Here is a 19,434-nt window from a genome sequence, read left to right on the forward strand (position 1 = left end):
TTGAGGACACCAGACCAGGAATTAAGAGTAAAGCGAGCTCAAGGTTAATTGAAAAGACAACAAAGTTCCCAGCATGGGAGGAACTTAGGAAAGCTAAGTCTTAGTATAGCTGGAGTCTAGGAGTAATGTAGGGCTCTGCCTGGCTTAGGTCCAATTATTCTACCTTGAAACTATATTTATGAATGGTTGGCACCTAGTCAACCTCTTGTTGAACCTGGCCACCTGCCTATCCCCATCCCTATCAAAAAAAAAAAAAAATTCTGAGAAGGTCTGATCAGCACATCCTGACCTTGGGGCCCACCACCCACATCTTGCAGCTGCATTCTGTTATTTTGGTGAGAAGCTTGTTATTTCTCTGAGAAGTCTGTTGTTTCTCACACCCCTCCAGATGTCTGCTTCTAAAGTGTCTCCCTCATTCAAAATGTATCACCACAGTCATTCATTCCCCTCACAAGACCACAGCTATGATTCAGTGTTTCCAACTTTCCCCAAGTGAAGTTACACCCACTGGTGATTCCCCACAATGACTTTAGTCAGCTTACAGATAACCATCGTTTCCCCATTTGAGCAGAGATTTGTGTTAGTGTTTACTATAATATGAGGATCTAAAAATGTATAAAATCTCAAATTCATAATTAATTTTGAAATCCATAATTTTCATGATATTAAGAAAAACTTTAAAAAGTTAATTACTCTGTTAGGAAGCTAATAATAAAGATGCACACAGATAGAGCGAAACTCACAAAGGGTATGTGGAGGTGACTCAAGTAAGAGAAGCTTGATGTAGCATAAGTAAGATTAGTCATAAATAGAAGACCTAAATTCCAGTGCTATGACAAAAATAAAAGGCCATATTACCAACTCATGTAATGAAACTTATGTGAGTTTCATTTTTCTCTTCAATAAGATAAAGCTTTGATAGTTGAAATTTCTAAATCCCTGGTAAATGTAAATGTCTTGCCTGGGTTGGAGACGCAACTCCCCTTATAACCAGTTTCATTTTAGTACAAAAGGAGTTTATCAGATTTGTTCCAGCATTCATCTGGGTCATGGGAAACTCCCAGGAAGGCCAGATTAGTTTGGATGTGGAGAGCTGAAAACAAGAAAAATTTAGAACCCAATAGTGAGGTGGAAGGGAGTCAGACAGTCTAAATACAATCAAAGTCCTAGGTAGAGATAGGGATGAAAAAAACATATAAAAGGATCAAAATGACTCTCATCTAATTTTCAATTTGAATAAAAACCACCAGAGCTATGGGTCACTCTGTATTTCCCTTGATAGCAAAACTGATCCTTTAAGCTAGTAAAGTAAATCTTAGGGAAGAGATAAAGGCTGAATTTTAAAAAAAGAAAATGGAAAGAAATTTTCATAGGAATACAAATTTGTATTTTGAAAATATTATGACTAATCTTCTGAAAACTGGGAGGTACTTTTGCATATTCCATCTTAGAAGCTTACTTCTCTCAGATTGTATTTCACAACAAAAGACTTGGAATCTACCATTCTGGATTCTCAGTGCTGTGACTGGTAAACCAAGACTAGCTGTGAGCTTCTCTAAGGAGGATATACCCTGGAGTCCCAGTTGTGGAATCATGGCGACTTAGTATAATCGAGCCACACTCCCTCATCAGAGGCCACCACCACCAGCCCTTCTGCACTTGCTTTTAGGTGCCACCTGCCCAAAATTATGATATCCCCATCAAATGAAATAAATGGACTTAAAAAGAAATAAAAACCCAAGGCCTCCCCTTCATCAGCATCGTTCTGAACAAGCAAGCTCAGGGGTCAGAGAAATGCTAAGTAAAATGAAAATAAATCATGTATCTTCAGCTGGAGGATCAAATTCTACTGGGGAGAGGGAAGGAGGGAAAGAGAAAGGGACAGAGAGAGAGAGAGAGAGAGAGAGAGAATGAATGAGACAGAGAGAGCACCCTAAGTTTATTTAAAGCCATGGTCTAGTTACTACAGAACAAGATTCAGTTTACCACATATCAGAGAGGTGTTCCCATCACCTGGCAAACATTTTAGAGAAACAACAGGAATGTTCTAAAAGAAATTTAAAATGCAACTTCTAAGGCTCACAACTAAAGAAAACCACCCTGTTCATTTCAGATACACAGATTTCTCAAGAAAATGTTGTCAAGTTCAAATCACAAGAGAGGGGTTTCTATGATTTCCCCAAAGACATGAGGAGTAGGTGTGAACCTTTGTGCAAATATCGTGATGAAGCTAGAGAATTACTGGTTTCCTGGATTTACACAGTGTCTCCCTAAATTCTGAAGACTAGGGGAAAGAAAATTAGGTTAGCTAAATAGCAGGGAGTTGCTGCTCCCCAAGGGACCCACTGCCACTTTCCCTGCTAGTACCTTCAGTTCAGAGAACTGTGATTAGTTATGTATGCAACTAATCACAGCAATTAAGGACAAAAAGAACTCATAACTACTGCAGGTGGAAGGCAAAAAACTCATTGTCTGAAACAGCTGTATTAAATATCTTCATACCATCCTTACTATGAAAAGATTGGGTCTTTGCCCTTACCATGATATGATGCTTACTCCCTGATATATCAGACAAACAGTTCTTCTGTCCATTAAATGCAAGTAGAAGTGGCATATTAAACTCAAACACATGTTACTTAAAATAGATATCCAAGGTATAGGTGGACTTAAAGTTGCTTTCCTACATATTCCTATGAAGACATAAAAGACTTTTTTATATAATGGAGAATGAATTACAGGAAGAAAAGTAAATGGAGTTCTAGAATTAGAGAAAAAGAGCAATTTTTTTAAAAGTAGAAAGTACTAAGTTTCATAGTTCTCTCCCTATAAACATTTTACATCCAAAATTCAATTTGTCTTATTCCATATATTTCTGTTGACCTTTTTAAATTCAAAGATATTTTTATTATCCCCACTATAAAAATATGAATCATAGCAGCTGGACTGCAACTTGAGTCATTTACATAGAGTAAGTCTGTTTATTATTTTGCCTCAACAACCCATGCTGGGTATGTCTGACTTTTTGCATGGTTCACATCTCTTTAAGTAGTATTTCAAAAATATCTTTACTTGCCACCTCTGACTTATCAACTAAATCCACCTTGTAAAACACTGTCAACATTATCATGTACTGAAACCTCTGAAACCATGAGTCAATATAAATATTTCCTCCTGTAAGTTATTTTTCTCATGTATTTGTCACAGCAATGAAACACTAACACAGTGCAAAGATTAAGATTACTGTTTTTAATAGTAGGAAAATGTTCTCTCCTATTATACTCACACTTTCAATGTTTTACTTCTGACACCACACCAAGCAATTCTCCATCATGAAATTGTTGTTAATAAAATGGAGTCATGGTATTCAGGACCATGTAAAACAGAGTCAAGAAGCCATTCTGAGAGGGAACTCTCAATATCTCTTACCTGGAATGAAGTATGAACTTTTGAACTAAGCCAAGTCTCCAAAAACCACAAACCCCTTAAATGACAGTTCTATCTGTCACAAATGAACTATTTACCCAGAAAGAGCCCAAGCATGCCGCCACAAACAACTTAATATCAAGGTAGCACCAATCACCTTCCTTGGAAAACTTACACAAGCTTCCTACAAATTCCTTGCTTTCATTTTCCCCTCCCTTGAAAAGCCCTGAACAATCTGACTTTCTTTGTAATGCAATCTGGTTTTTCTAACTAGATTTACATTCCTGAACTGCAATTCTTTTAAAACCCTGAATAAATGCTTTCTTTGCTACTACTCTGTTGATTTTTATTTTATTTCAGCACTGTGAACACCAATTGGGTATCCCAAAATTGAACTGAATTCTGGCACTGACCAGAATTAGCACAGACTTCACAGTTATGGACTCAGTCTCACAACACCGCCTCCCACCTCGAAACAATCACAGGTTGTTACCTGTGCTTCTGACAGACTGGCTATAAATCAGAGCTGTCCATAATCCCCTTTTTGGGTTATAGTATTTGCTGAAGCTTCTCACACTTTACTTACTATTATGTATTTAATATGAAAAGATGTGGCTTTCCTATTATGCATACGGGTAGGAATGTGAGAAGGGCTGCAGAGCTGCTATGTACTGAATGAGGCAATGGGTGCAGACTGTTCCATGCCTTCTCCAAGTGTTCCATGCTCCATGGCATCAGCAACCAAGAAGCTCTTCAAATCCAGCCATTTTGGATTTTTATGGAAGCTTCATTACAAAGTCATAAATAAGTAAACCTTTGCTCATTGATGATCAACTTAACCTTCAGGCCCTGTTCCCTCTTGCAGACTTTAAGGGTAAGGCTGAAAACTTTAACACTCTAATTACAGAGTCAGTTCCCCATAGCAACTATCCTCCTTCCTGGGGCTATTTAAGATCCATGCTCCCCCATACCATCAGTCATCACATTACCGTACAAAAGGACACTTAACACTTCAAAAATTCCAAGGGTTAAGGGAACCGGATGAAGACCAAAATACAGTTTTCTTATATCATCACAGTTTCTGAAGATGAGAACAAAAATTATGAATCTGAGGATATTTGCTATCTTTACAATCTTCCTTCATCTTCAAATAAGAATGTTCGATTTTCCATTTTGATTTCTTGGCTTTCATGATGTACAGTCAGAACAAATGTGTAAGGAGAAAGGTCTTGGAGATTAAGATATTAATCAGATCAGTAAGTGATGAGATTTTCTGGGAAGAAAGGAGTAAGAATAGAGAAGGGAGATAAGCAGAAGGTAGGAAAGAATGGCAAGGACTTAGTTTTACAACTATTTATTTATTTATTTATTTTTGTGGTACTGGGCACCAGCCCTATTTTTGTGATGGGTTTTTTCAAGATAGGGTCTTGCAAACTATTTATGTGGGCTGGCTTTGAACCACGATCCTCCTGATCGCCGCCTCCTCAGTAGCTAGGATTATAGGTGTGAGCCCCCAGCTAAACCTTTATTCTTTGTTCTGCAATGTTGGGTTAGTAAGATATAGACATTTTGTTTTCCAAGCAAATGACATTGAAAGTGGCAGCTATAGCACAGATTTTTAAGATGTTTTGATGAATATAGAGATGTATTTTCCTTCCATTGATGAGTTTTAGAAGAGATATCAGTAAAGAGTCTAACTACTTTTACCTAAGTATATTTCTTTGAAAGTGATACCACACAGACTTGGCCTTATAAAATTGCATTCTGTATTAGGGTTATACACAGACTCATACATTGTGGGCTGTCAGTAAACTGGATGGGATTCTCCCCTATCCTGCAGTCAACCCATGTCCTTATATATCTCCTCAAGTTTGTAGCTTTTACCATGAATTTGAGACTCTGTGAAAGCAAAAGAAAACATGTTTCTCCAGGAGGAAAAAAATCATCATTTTAAAAGCATGTTTAGGACAAAATAATAACTCATAAAATGCCAATGATTAAGAAAGAAATGTGAGCTGGGTGCCTGTACCTATAATCCTAGCTACTCAGAAGGCAGAGATCAGGTGGTTCACTGTTTAAAGTCAGCCCCAGGCAAATAGCTTGAGAGACCTTATCTCAAAAAAAATCTATCCCAGAAAAGGACTGGTGGAGTGATTCCATGGTAAGAGCACCTGCCTAGCAAGCTTGAGGCCCTTAGTTCAAACCCCAGTAGGTAGGTAGGTAGGTAGGTAGGAAGGAAGAAAAGAAGGTAGGAAGGAAAGAAGTTATTTGAAAAACACCTTTCTTTCTGCCACCTTCCTTCCCATTCCTCTCTATCAAGTGGGCCAGATTTAGGACAAAGTTCCACCTCACTTATTCCCTTATGGGCTTCAGGTTCATTGTCAAGATGTTAATTAAACTGGTGTGGTATGAGGTAGTCATAAATAGGACTTTTTAAAAATGACATTTGTGATATTTACATATGCACTCTAGCATCAGCATTCCTGTTCTAAACTCATGATATGAAGTAAATAGCTGTAAACTACCAAAGGTATATATGAAAAATCCTGCAATGACTGCCTTCAATCCAGCTCTGTATAGTGGCAGCTAGAAGAGGTGAAGCTAGAGGGAGAGAAAAGGAAGAGGTAAAGCTAGAGGGAAAGAAAAGGAAGGATGTCAGTTAGCATCCCTCTGCACTTGCCTTGATGTAGGGCCACTTCCCAGTTTACTGTGGACCTGCATCAGGGCATAGGCAAGAGAGACCATGGAACTAGAGCAAATGAAGAGTCAGAGAAGAGGAGAACCCAAGGAATGTTGTCATACTTCCTCATTCTGATAACTGTGTCCTCCAACTGACAAAGTTTCATAGAATTGAATGGGGAAAATTTTTTATTTTTTTTAAATTTCAAGGTTGATTTTTCCTTTTAAAAAATCAAAACATACCACATATAGAGTTTTAAAAATAAACTATTCTAACACTTTAAGTGCCATTAATATTAACCACTGTATTGATCTATTTTTTAGCACTGTATACCTGCTAGCAGGGCAAGAAAAAGTTAGCTTTAGAGCTGGAGGAATATGGAGTAATACAAAAACAACTATACAGTCAACAGATATGATCATTTCAGGAATAATTAGAACTATGTGAAAACTAACCTTGACACAGGTAAGATTGCAAATATTTCAGTAAGTTAGAAACAGTTCATACTTTTTCATGTCAATTATTTGTCAACACTATTTCCAGTTCCTATTGACCTCTTGTAAAGTAAAGGTGAATCCTTCTGCCAGACACACTTTACATATTGGGTTCTCAAATGTACAGAAAAAAGAGGAATGGAGAAAAATGAAAAAGGCAGAAATGAGGCCACGGAAGAAAAAACCCCAAGTCTACAAATGAGTCAAAATGAGCCAGAAATGAGGTGGGAAGTTAGTTGCTGGGCAAAAAATGATCATTATAGTCCTGATAAAAATAGAAATAGGAGGCAAGGTTTTCAGATATGAAGTTCAAAGTGAATTATAAATAGCTGAACAATATTATTAAATTCAGATTACCCTCAAAAGAAAGCAGAGTACTCTATCTATAAAAGCCATATCTGGAGGTATTTAAAGAAGTACAATGTTTAAGAGAAACTTTAGCTATGAGAGAAACCTATAGTATCTTTCTATGTTTAGTCCCTAATTCCTGGTCATTATCTGTGTACCAGTGTCTTTTCTGAGCTTCCTTTGAATGGTATGACATACTTTAGGGAACAGAATCATGGTATGCATTCATCACATGTGCCTCTCCTAGGAGCAATCACCACTCTCCAATTAGACTTCCCCCCATGTCTGAGGCCATCCTTGGATTCCTCTGGCCGGGCCTTACCTCCCTGTGTCCAGGAATTCTCTTTCCTTCTTGCTCAAAACTTCTATGTTTGGTACCTTGTTCCCACAAGACACTTATGAAACCTGCACACAAGACAGGGACTGTTAATGGGTTACAGGGTTATTACCTATCCTGGCTTACACTGGCATGGTAAAATGCCTTCAGAAGTCCTGGCAGTATCAGTTTTTGGGGCTGGGAGGTGGTTGCAGAACATTTGCTGGCATTCCAAAAATCCACAGTGTGGATGAATACAAATTCCACCTTATAAAAGAAGGTTTATGTTTAGGGATGTCTCCCTGAGGCTCAGGGCAATAGTCCCACATGGAATTATTACTATATACTCAGTTGATTTTACTCCAGGATCTTTTCCAGAAACCCAGTGGTTTAAAATTGTCAAGCTTTGGCCACTTGTAGTAAAGCCTGCATGCTTCAAATAAGGCCAAGTGAACAAAATTATATCCTTCTCTGTCTGAGCATTTCTCTAACATTAAACTAATAACTGGAGCCTCTTTCCACAGTTATTCTTTCTGTCCTTTCCTTCTCTCCTTCCATCTTTCATCCATCCATATATCCAAGAAAACCATGAGGCACTGACAGCCTGCCAGTCCTTTCGGGTGGAACTAAACAAGCCAGGCAAGGTTGCTATCCTCATGGGGTTTACAGTCTGACAGCAGGGAACAGAATTGTTATAGAGTATATGAAGCAAATACGTAAGACAGGATGATGGGAAGGGAACTGGAAGAAGAGTGAAGAAGACACAAAGGGAGAAGAGCAGGCCATCAATAGAAAAGTGAAAAAAAAGAACATTTGAGAGGATACCTCATTTGTGGAAAAGTACTGAAGTGGAAATGGTTTTACAAGTGCAAGCACTGGAGCAAATAAAAATAAGCCTGGAGCAGCGTAAGACAGAGAATGGCACATGGTAAAGTGGGAGAGGATGCAGGCTTGTGTCAGAGCACTGGAAAGGACATAAACAGAAGTAAGTGGATTTCAAATATACTCTAGATATAGAAGCAAGAACAATGACACATTAATCAGATATAGAGAATGAGGGAAAATAAGAAATCAAGGTCTTTGACTTGAATAACTAGAAAATAAGTAGAAAATGCAAGATTGAGAGGAAAAAACCATGAAGCTAGTTTGGACATGTAATTCAGAGATGTCTGAGATGTGTCCCTGAAGAACAGAGAATCTGACAGTTGAATGCATGATTCTGAAGTACAGGTAGGGCTTCATGCTAAAGAGACTCCTATGAGGTGACCAATATCTATGGGAATCTCTCCTTATGTCTTAGGACTTCAGTGACTACATTTCTGAAATATCTACACACCACAGAACAGATACTGTAGAGGATAGAAATGCTGAAAAGCCAAGAATATATAACATTGTTCTCAGAGAGCATACACACAGGAAAAAAATATGATATGATTAATGCTAAGGAAATGAAAGGGGAAAAAAACCTTAAGGGAAGCAGGGTTGGGAGGCCACAGTGCCACAGGGCAAGATACAGCACACATAAAACTTGTAGACCTGAGTTTCACTTCTAGCCTCTTCAGGCTATAAAAAGTTGAGCTGCTCTTTTAGGCTTTCCAAGTCTTCTCTCTTCATCCTAAAATAGGCACCCTACTGCCAACCTCAAGGTATTGATATAATGTATAATAGGAAATGTTGCTAGTGGTAAAACTGGCATCCACCATGAATAGTATCAAGCTAGTAGGGTCCCAGAAGAGGGGGCATTTGGGATGGACCTTGAAGAACAGTTGCAACTGAGAAAAAAGTCAGCAGATGAAGGCAGGGTGTGTCAGCTGAGGAGAATCCTGTGGAGATTAAGAAACAGTGCCATCCTCCCCACAGACATCAAAGATTCTACCACATCTCCCGTCACCCCAGTTTTCCCCACTACACCATCCTATCTGTGACACTTAAAATATGAACCTTTGTAAGGGAAATAAATAATTGAACCTGTTCAGAATAAAAGAAAATTTCAGAATAAAAGAAAAATTCAAATACCTTCATTTTCATCTTGCATAACAGGGGCCACTGTGGAACTTGCAGCACACTAAGGATCAGTATACAAGTTATATGCCTATGTATAGAAAACTAATATACACATACACAAAGGGAGAGACAGACAGAAAAGAGAAAATGTTAGAGGGAAAACAGAGAGCTAGAGAGAGGATATATATGATATGTATATATACCAATCATATATATGACATATATACATAAATGTACACGAAGACAGAAAAACATATGTGTAGAGAGAAACAATATGTATATACACATATACACATACTTGCAAATAGATCATAGGGAGAAGAGAGAAAATATAGAAAGTACACCTAGTTTTATACACACAGAGAGAAAGAGAGAGAGAGGGAGGAAGAGAAGAAGGGAGGGAAGGAGGGAAGAAAGGAGGGAGGGAGGGAGAGAGAGAGAAAGAGAGAAAAAGAGAGAGACAGAGAGAGAGAATAGGTCTAGTTAAATATATAGAGAGCATATGCCTAGCTATATAGAAAGAGAACGTAGCTAGTTATAGATACACACAGAATATATAGCTGCATACAGAAGATATGTTTTAATATGCATTGAATATATCATTATATAATTTACCAACAAAACTCTACTGAAAACACAAAGAGAATAAAAACTTTTTTGGCATACTGGGGTTTGAACTTGGGCTTTGTGCTTGCTGGGAGAGTGCTTTACCACTTGAGACACTTGAGCCATGCCTATCCCTAACTGTGTTTCTTGGGAGTCACCGTAAACCTGTCCATTTGAACTTGGTAAAACTGCAGGTTGTAAAATACAAGTGTACCTTGTTCAGGACCATCCCTATAGCATACGGTTTTGATTTGCCAGCCCTCTCTTACATGCATTTTCATGAATTTACAACTTCAAGGTAATTGATCTTCCCAAGAAAGAAGTCCCCATCTGGATGCTCTACACCGAACAGCACGAGAGTCGTGTCTTTGGGGCTATTGAGAAGGGAATATCATTATAATACTCCATGGCTTTGTGAGAACAATTATTTTCCTAGGTACAATAACAAAACACTGTGTATTTGGAACCAATCTATAGAAAATGCACAGAAGACTTAATTAAAGTTACAGAATAGAATGTAAAATCAGCATGAACAACAATTAAACATCAAAACAAACAAGTGCAACTGACAGAGACTGGGAGGAGGGAAAGATGGAGGAAAGACTGAGGAGAAAGTAAGGATAGGTGAATGTAGGGAACTGTTCTGTTCCATTAGGGCTTCTTAATACTATTTGATTTTTAATCATGTGATACTATTTTGGTCATGTTTTAGAATTAAGTGTAATAGAAAAATAAATCTTTGGCAAAGTAAATAACAGCTTTGTACAGTCAGTGGCCACACTTCCTAACTAATCCAATCATACATCTACTCCCTTAGAAATCACTGGCACTGGCATATCTGACATATTTATAAATCTGTTGTTTGATATCACTGAGACAGACTCTTCAAATGCCAGTAAACCACATTTTAAAATGTGATCGATGGACCACCTGCCACAGAATTGCCCTCGCTTATTAAAAAATAACAACACATTCTTAGACACCATGTAAGACTAACATGTTTCTAATAGTGGAATCCAGAATCTATACCTTTAACAAACACTCCAAGTAATATTTATAAGCATTACAGGACTAAGAATCATTGATCTAGAGTTCCATTTCTTCCAAAGTACTCTCTCCTTGGGATCAAAAACACCCAATTCCCATTCCTAATAACATGAAACTTCTACTGACTCTTTAATAACTCATTTCACACATCACCCCCACCATGAAACCTTCACTATGATCCTTTGATCACATGCTATTAGTATTTGATCTTCTATACATCCATAAAATTCTGTAAATATCATAGGATATTTGTGATTATTGGTTAGAATGTCATTATCTTTAGTTTTTCAGTGGTACTAGGGTTTGAACCCAGTGCTTCCTACTTCTGCCACTTGAGCCACACCCCGAACTCCTTAGAGTTGCAAGCTTGAACCTTTATACCCTACAGTTTAGAGGTAAGCAGTATATTGCTTAAGATCTCCAATTACTAGTACCTAATGAAATATGGCTGGAATCAATGCCTTCCCACATGGCCTGCCATCTTCCCTGGTTATATGCTGGAGACCACATAAGGGTAACTGCTTTGTCTTTATTCCTATTTGGCAGCTCTTGCTCTCAGGAGAAGGGCTGCATTGTACTTACTAGTTGAGAATTGGCATACATAAAACAAAATACCTGGTGCCAGGAAATTTATAAGGAAAAGACATTTATTTCTCATGGTTCTGGAGACTGAGACACCTCAAGATTTAGAGTCTGGTAAAGTTTCACTCTCTGCTTCCAAGATATAGCCTTGTGCTACATCTCCCATGGTGGAAAGGCATCACAATCTTGTGACAGTCATCTCCTAGATGCTTCATCTCCTAATCACAGTAGTTCTTAGGTCCCAACATGTGAATTTTAGAGAGACTCATAGACTCAATTCATAGCAAAGAACATAAAGCAGTTTAAGACTTATCCTCTGCCCACAAGGAAGCTGTAAGCTAGAAGATCTAGAATGTATGCATATATATGTGTGTGTAATTTTTATATAATAATTAAATATAAATTATGTATTTAGCATTATTAATAAAAATAAATAGAATAATCCCATATTTAATACATTCAATTTCTAAATTTTATAATTATCAGCCAAAAATAAAAAGAAACAGTAAAACTTCAACCAAAAATCTGCAGAAGACATATATGAACAGTTAATTTTTAGGAAAACCCAAGTGACAAACAAATAGTGTCATTATCAAAGTTTTCCAATGATTAGCACTGTTAGGAATGGCAAGGTGATACAGTAATGTGGCTGATAGTTACTGAGTGTTCCCTGTGTGGCAGACATGTTTCATCCATCTCACCTACTTTCCCCAGATACCTCATTACTCTACTGTCAGGTAAGAAAACAAACTCCACAGCACATGTGGGCACATATGTAGCATGATGGTTCATTTTGTGCCAGTTGACTGCTCTACAGCATCCAGATATTTGGTCAAATATCACTCCAGTTATTTCTGTGAAGGGTTTTGGTTTTTTTCAATGAGATTAAAATCAATGAACTTTGAGTGTAGCAGATTACCCTTCATAACATGAAAGGGCCTCTGCCAATAAACTGAAGGTGCAAATAGAACAAAACCTGAACTCTCCCAAGCAAGAAGGAAATCTACCCACTGACTATGTTCAGACTTGAACTGCAACTCTTTCCTAGATTTCCAGTCTGTCAGCTCACCTGCAAGACCTGGGACTCACCAACACTTTTTTATCTCCACTACTGCATGAAACAATTCCTTAACACCTTGACCTCCCTCCTCCTCCTCTCTCTGCATGCTTGTCTTTACACACACACACACACACACACACACACACACACACACACATGTTTGTGCATTCATATCCTGTTGGTTTTGTTTCTTCAGGGAACTCTGACAATAAATACATTATATACTTAGCATATGGTCGAGCCAGGTTGTATTTTCACATTTTCAAAATCTTACCCTACTCCATGACGCATTATAGCCTCCCTATAAATGCTCTGTTGCTAGGAAACATTTGTGCAAATGTTAGAGATAACAATTTGGCTATACATATTAATGTCCTTTTAAAAGTTCATATATCTAGGAGTTTCTTCAAAGTAAGTAGTCACATTTAAATGACAGTTTATATGTACAGAACTTGTCTTAAACTATGAAACTTACTGGTCACCTGTGACTCATGCCAGTAAACCTAGCTACTCAGGAGGTAGAGATTAGGAGAATCTCAGTTCAAAGCCAACCCAGGGCAAATAGTTCATGAGACCCTATCTCAAAAATGCCCAACAAAAAAAGGACTGGTGGAGTGGCTGAAGATGAAGGCCCTGAGTTCTAACCCCAGTACTGCCAAAAAATGATTTTTTAAGAAAACTTGAACCTATTTGAATGTCCAATAGTGAAGCATTAAGTAAATCATGATGTATAAGAGTAAATGTTAGGCAGCTATTAAATTGTGTTTCTGAACAATGCCATAAGGAATTACTCAGGAGATAATATCAGAATATTAAAATAAGCCAAATCATTATCATGTGAATTATGCTAAAAATGAAAATGAATTCATAGATTCATGAAGGAAGAGGAAAAAGTAGAGATAATTGTGTTAAAATATTCAGATTTTTATTTCTGGGTGATATTATTCAGGCTCATTTTCTTCTTTACAATTTTCTATATTTTTCCAAGGACTTTATAAAAACTTTTTTTCTGGTGTGTGTGTGTGTGTGTGTTTGTGCTGGGTCGAGGCAACAGAAGGTAGCAATGAGACCCTCAAGCCTTCTTGAAACAAATGTGTGACACATCAGGAGAACAAGGTTCCTTTGTCTGAAATCACAGGCATGTAGTTTCCTCAATGGGAAACTGGAGGAGTTTTCCTCCCTGCCCAGTTACTACCCAGTAAGCACAGATAGAGCTGTGAGTCTACTCATTGCTTACAAAAAGGATAAAGCAGGATTTACACAGCTCTACAAAGGTGTAATTTATATGCCATACACTTAAACTCAATGCTTGCAGCTATACTCTGTAGTTGACAAACCATTCACGCAATAGAATTTTGGAATATTTTTCTCACTCCATAAAGAAATTCATGCCCAAGGGCATAACTCCCCTCTCCTTCCTCTTCTCAGTCTCTGGAAACCATTAATCTACTTTCTTTCTTTACTGGAGTTGCCTATTGTGGACATTTCATATAAAGAGTTATACAGTGTGTCCTTTTTTGTCTAGTTTCTTTCACTTAGCATAATATTTCCAAGGTTCATTTATGTTGTAGCATATGTCAGTATTTCATTCCTTTTGTTGCCAAATAATACTCTGTAATTAGTAATATGTCACATTTTGTTTATTCTTTAATCAGTTAACAGGCATTTGAGCCATTTTAAATTTTTTAGCTATTAGGAATGTTCCTATGAACATTAATGTACAAGTTTTCTTGTGGGCATACATCTGATTTCCCTTGGGTAGATTCCTAGTAGTGAAATATCTAGGCTGTGGTAACTTGTGTTTTATATCTAGAGATATTGCCAAAGTATTTTCCAAAGTGGCCAGCAAGGTACGAGGGTTCCAATTCTCTTTAATTATTTTATCTACATATTTTTAATTAACAGATAATGTATGTTTTTATCATGAACAACATGATGTTTTGAAGTACACACATATGCAATGATCAAATCTGGCTAATAATCAAATGTATCACTTCGCACAGTCATTATTTTTGTGGTGACAACAGTCACTCTTCACATTTTTCAAGAATACAATATATCATCAATTATGAGAGTCACGCTGTTATACAATGTATCTCTTGGAATGCATTCTTCCTATCTAAGTGCAGTTATGTATCCATTGATCAATGTCTACTGTCTCTCTCTCCCCTTAACCACTCTAGTCACTGGTAATCATCACTACACTCTAACTTCTATGATACCAACTTTTTTAGATTCCACATGTAAGTAGAGCCTTGCAGTATATGTCTGACTTATTTTACTTAATATATGTCCTCTACATTCATCCATTTTGCCATAAAAAGCAGGATTATTCTTTTACCATTGCCTATTTATATCCCATCTTTTTAACCATTCATCCACTGGCGAATCAATAATCCAATTTGAAAATGAGCAAAAGATGTGGATAGACATCTCCCTAAAGGAAACAGACAAAGGGACAACAGGTGTAAGAAAAAAATGTTCATTATCACTTAGACATCAGGGAAATGAAAATGAAAACTTCAATGAGCTATCACCTCATCTTGATCATAAATTTTAAGAAAAGACAAAAGATAACATGAGTGGGTAAGGTTATGAAGATCAAAGAACCCTTAAATGCTTTGGCTGGAAGGTAAATTAATGTAATCATTATGGAAAACACTATGGAGTTTCTTCAAAAAATTTAAAAGAGAACTACTATAATACCGAATGGAGGCTCACGCCTATAATCTCAACTACTTGGATAGGAAGATTGTAGTTTGAGGCCAGCCCAGGCAAAAAGAAATAGTGAGACACCATCTTAAAAAATAAGCATATGTCTGTAATCCAGCAGGGGCAGAGGTAATTGGGTCACCATCCAAGGCCTGCCTGAGCAAAACCACAAGACCCTATCTGAAAATTAAACCAAAGCAAAAAGGGCTGGGGGCATGGCTGTAGTAGTAGCGTACTTGCCTAGTGAGCCCAAGGCCCTGAGTTCAATCCCAGTACCACAAAATAATAATAATAATCCACCACTGGGTATATATCCAAAGGAAATAAAATCAGTCTGTCGAAGAGATATTTGCACTTATGTATTTATTGTAGCCTTATTGAAAATAGCCAGTGTATGGAATCAACCTGTGTCCATCAACAGATCAATGTATATAATAATTTCATGTGGGGGAAAAGGAGTATTTCTACACTGTTAGTGTATATATATATATATATATATATATATATACACCATGGAGTTTTATTCAGCCATATAGGAGAGAATGAAATTATGTTATTTGCAGGGAAATGGATGGAACTGGAGAATTTCATGCTAAGAGAATTAAGCCAAACTCAAAAAAACATCAAAGGTCGCATGTTTTCTACCATATGTGGAAGCTAGACCTATAAGTTAAATGTACATATAGAAACATATATGATCATGTATACACATACAAACATACATATACATATATTTGTATATTGTATTACTGAGTCTGCCTGAGGGGGCTATGAGAGGTGGGAGAGAGAAAGAAAATGTTAGAGAATGAAAAATATTGAAACAATCCATCTATATATGAATATAATATAATGCACTATAATGCATGCTATTGAATATTAGGGGAGCATGGTGATAGAGAATGAGTAAGAAATGGAGGGGAGGAGGTTAATTTGATAAAAGAACAATACATACAGACCTGACATACCAAGTCAAAAACTTCTTGGACTATCAATGTACACTTAATTTTAAAAAATGAAGGGAAGGAGGGAAAAATAAATCTTTTGGGGGTGGGTACCAGTGGGAGGGAGATAGGCACAAGGAAATGGGGAATGAAGATATGTATGGTGGGTGTGGTTTTTATTCATATATGAAAATAGAAGAATGAAACCTGTTGAAATTGTTCTAAGAAGGGAGGAGGAGGGAAGAGAGAGAAAGATGTAGGGGTAAATGTATCAAAGACATATTATAAGTACATATGTAATATCACAGTGTATCCCCCTGGACAACTATTATATGCTAATAAAAACAAAATAATAGTCATTTGATATGTCAATTTCATTTCAAATTTTAATTAACAATACGTTCACTTTTTAAATTTGTTCTTCATCATTCTTAGTTTATTTCATTGGACTTTTACTTTTGATTTAACATGTACATTGGCATTTGAACCCAGGGTCTTGTGATTGCTAAGCAGGTGCTCTACCATTTGAGTCACTTCCTCAGTTCGTTCTTGCTTTAGCAATTTTTGGATAGGATCGTGCTTTTTTCCAAGGCTGACCTTGGACCATGATTCTCCTACTTATGCCTTCCACATAGCTGGGATTATAGGTGCACACTACCACCCCTGGCTTTGATTTAGCATCTTAACCACTATCAATATACTAATTTTATTTTCTGCTTAAAACTAATGTTTTATTATTTCAAGTTCTTTGAGATATAATCACTCTACTACCTATTTGTGAACATAAGTTTGATAATGTTTTAGATCGTTTGTTGTTTGTATTGTGACGTTTTCTTTACAGTTTATCACTGAAAACCCATGTAGCCTGGGCTACAGGAGTGTTTTTCATGAAGAGTTTCTTATTTGTTTCTACAAGAACCCTAGCAGCACCAGCAGCCAGAAACCAATGTTAATGCTTTGGTTTCTGGTTCATGGTCTATGTGGGTGACATAAACTCAGAATTCAAACCCATTTTTTGACTTTTGATCTCATAGTGAGATTTGCATACCCCTTTCCCATCTCTTTAGGGGAAAACTCCTGTCTTTTCCCTATTCCACTGGGTAGATTTTGTCCAATCTGAAAATGCAGTAATTTGTGGATCTCAACTTTCTGAAGGGATCTCACTATGGAATGCCTCGTTAGAAAAGGCCCAGTGTTTTACCTTTATTCCTAAATGCAAAGAAATTGAAGCTTCCTTTTTTCTCTAACGTCAAAGCTATTTAAATGGTTTCAACTTCATGAGGGGATTTCACTGCCAAACATCTGACTTGAAAGGGGCAAATGTTTTACCTGTGTATCTCAGGTGAGGTGAAATGAAAGCCTTACTGTTATCACCTGATAACTCTTACTCTACTCTCACCCCAGAGCAACCACAGATTCAACATGTGCATACAATTTTTATTTTCTGTCTCTCTTTTTAATTTAACATTCATCTATGCTTTAACAAAGTGTTGTGGTTGTTCTTACACTTTATTGGGTAATTCTAATTGCCTGAATAGCTTGGTCAGTCATCTTGTTAGAATCCTAAAAGCTCTTTGAACTTTTTCCCTACTTCAGCATTCATGAGGGCTAAGATATACTCCTATCCATAATAGTTGCTGTTTATGCAATGAATTATGTCCATATGTGGGACATAAATTCACCAAGACACCTAGGACAGTTCCTCTCAGTCTTTAATGGACTCCTCATTCACCTAGAAAATCTCATTAAAATGCATTTTCCGGTTCAGGAAATGAAACATAATGCTAAGGCCACTGGAACACTGGAGGCTGATGGCTCACACTTAGAGGAGCAAGACCCAGTGAGCTTCTGAGACATTCTCTTTAAGGAGGCATCTCCTGGCAAATGCCTGCCTGTTCCATTACTCTTGATAACCACATCAACCTGCTGAATACTACTGTTTTTCATTTATAATGTCTTTAGTTATTTTCTTAAGATTTTCATGTTGTTTTCTGATAATTTATACTTTAATATCCCACTTCTAACTTGCTGAAGAGAATTGCAAACATTAGCTGTTCTGCTTATTTTCTGTGTGGCTCTTTCCAAAAATTGCTTGGACTAAGTAAATGTTTAAAAAGATGATATCTATAGTTTCTTCCTTCCCAGTATTGCCTACTCAGGAAGGACCACATAGAAGGCACTCAGGACATGATTTCTGATTACTAAAAATGAGCTAATGTGTATTATCCAGAGATGGACTCACTGCCCTTGGTTTTGTTCTAGAGTTTTATTGAAAAAAAGAATTGCTTACCATCAGAAGAAGTGTGCCTGTCCATTACCTATGCTGGGCAATTTAAAAATGAGGCACAGTCTGGAGAGGAGACCCTGTGGAGAGTAAGTCTGCTCTCCTCAAAGATTGTCTGTCTCATGTTGCTCAAGGTGAACAACATTGCCTAGAGTATAATAAATTGCCTCCCAGCTGTAATGTTGTTTAAGGGCACAGTTTTGAGATTACTGGCTTCCTAACTCTCAAACCTGGTTGGGAACAAAATCTCAAGAGACTTTGATGGAACTCTCTTTTCATATATTCTAATGTACTTTACTGACTGTTCTTATAAGAAGATTAAAATGCAGAAATAGTTTTAGTATACAGAGCTGAATTTGGGCATCCAAGAATCTTGTCTTGTCTATCCCTAAAGAAGCATTGGAATAGTTTTTTCACCTTTTCCTCACTTCATCACTATGATGAGAATCTATAGGATGGGATAGTTTTAAAAATTATACAGCTCATGTATATAGTGTACACACATACACACACAACCACAAAACCTCTTGGAAGAATCCATCTAATTTAAGTTGTATTTAGAACAATTTAGTGCCATATGCTACAGAAGGTGGGGCTTAGTATAATAAAGTAAGTAGGCATAAGAAAAGTTGGAACTGGGTTCTCAAATTCCCAGAGGGACACAGTTGGATCAACAAACTTGAAAGTCTGAGTCATCCAGGAGGTTCTCTCCAACCAAGCTGCACATTTTATTCCCAGGATCACCTCACATGTGCTTATCTCTTTCGTGTCCAATTTCAATGTTAACCTAAAGTAACTGCAATAAAAACAGTCCGAATTCTTCCCAGGGAAATAGTCTGAGAAGATTTCATTCACCACAGAGGTACTCTGGGCTATATTAGACTTGCATTATAGTGGTGCAGAGTGCACTTAAAGATGTCCATTCTTAAACTAAACT

This window comes from Castor canadensis, chromosome 3 (assembly GCF_047511655.1).
Source record: "Castor canadensis chromosome 3, mCasCan1.hap1v2, whole genome shotgun sequence".
NCBI lineage: Eukaryota > Metazoa > Chordata > Mammalia > Rodentia > Castoridae > Castor > Castor canadensis.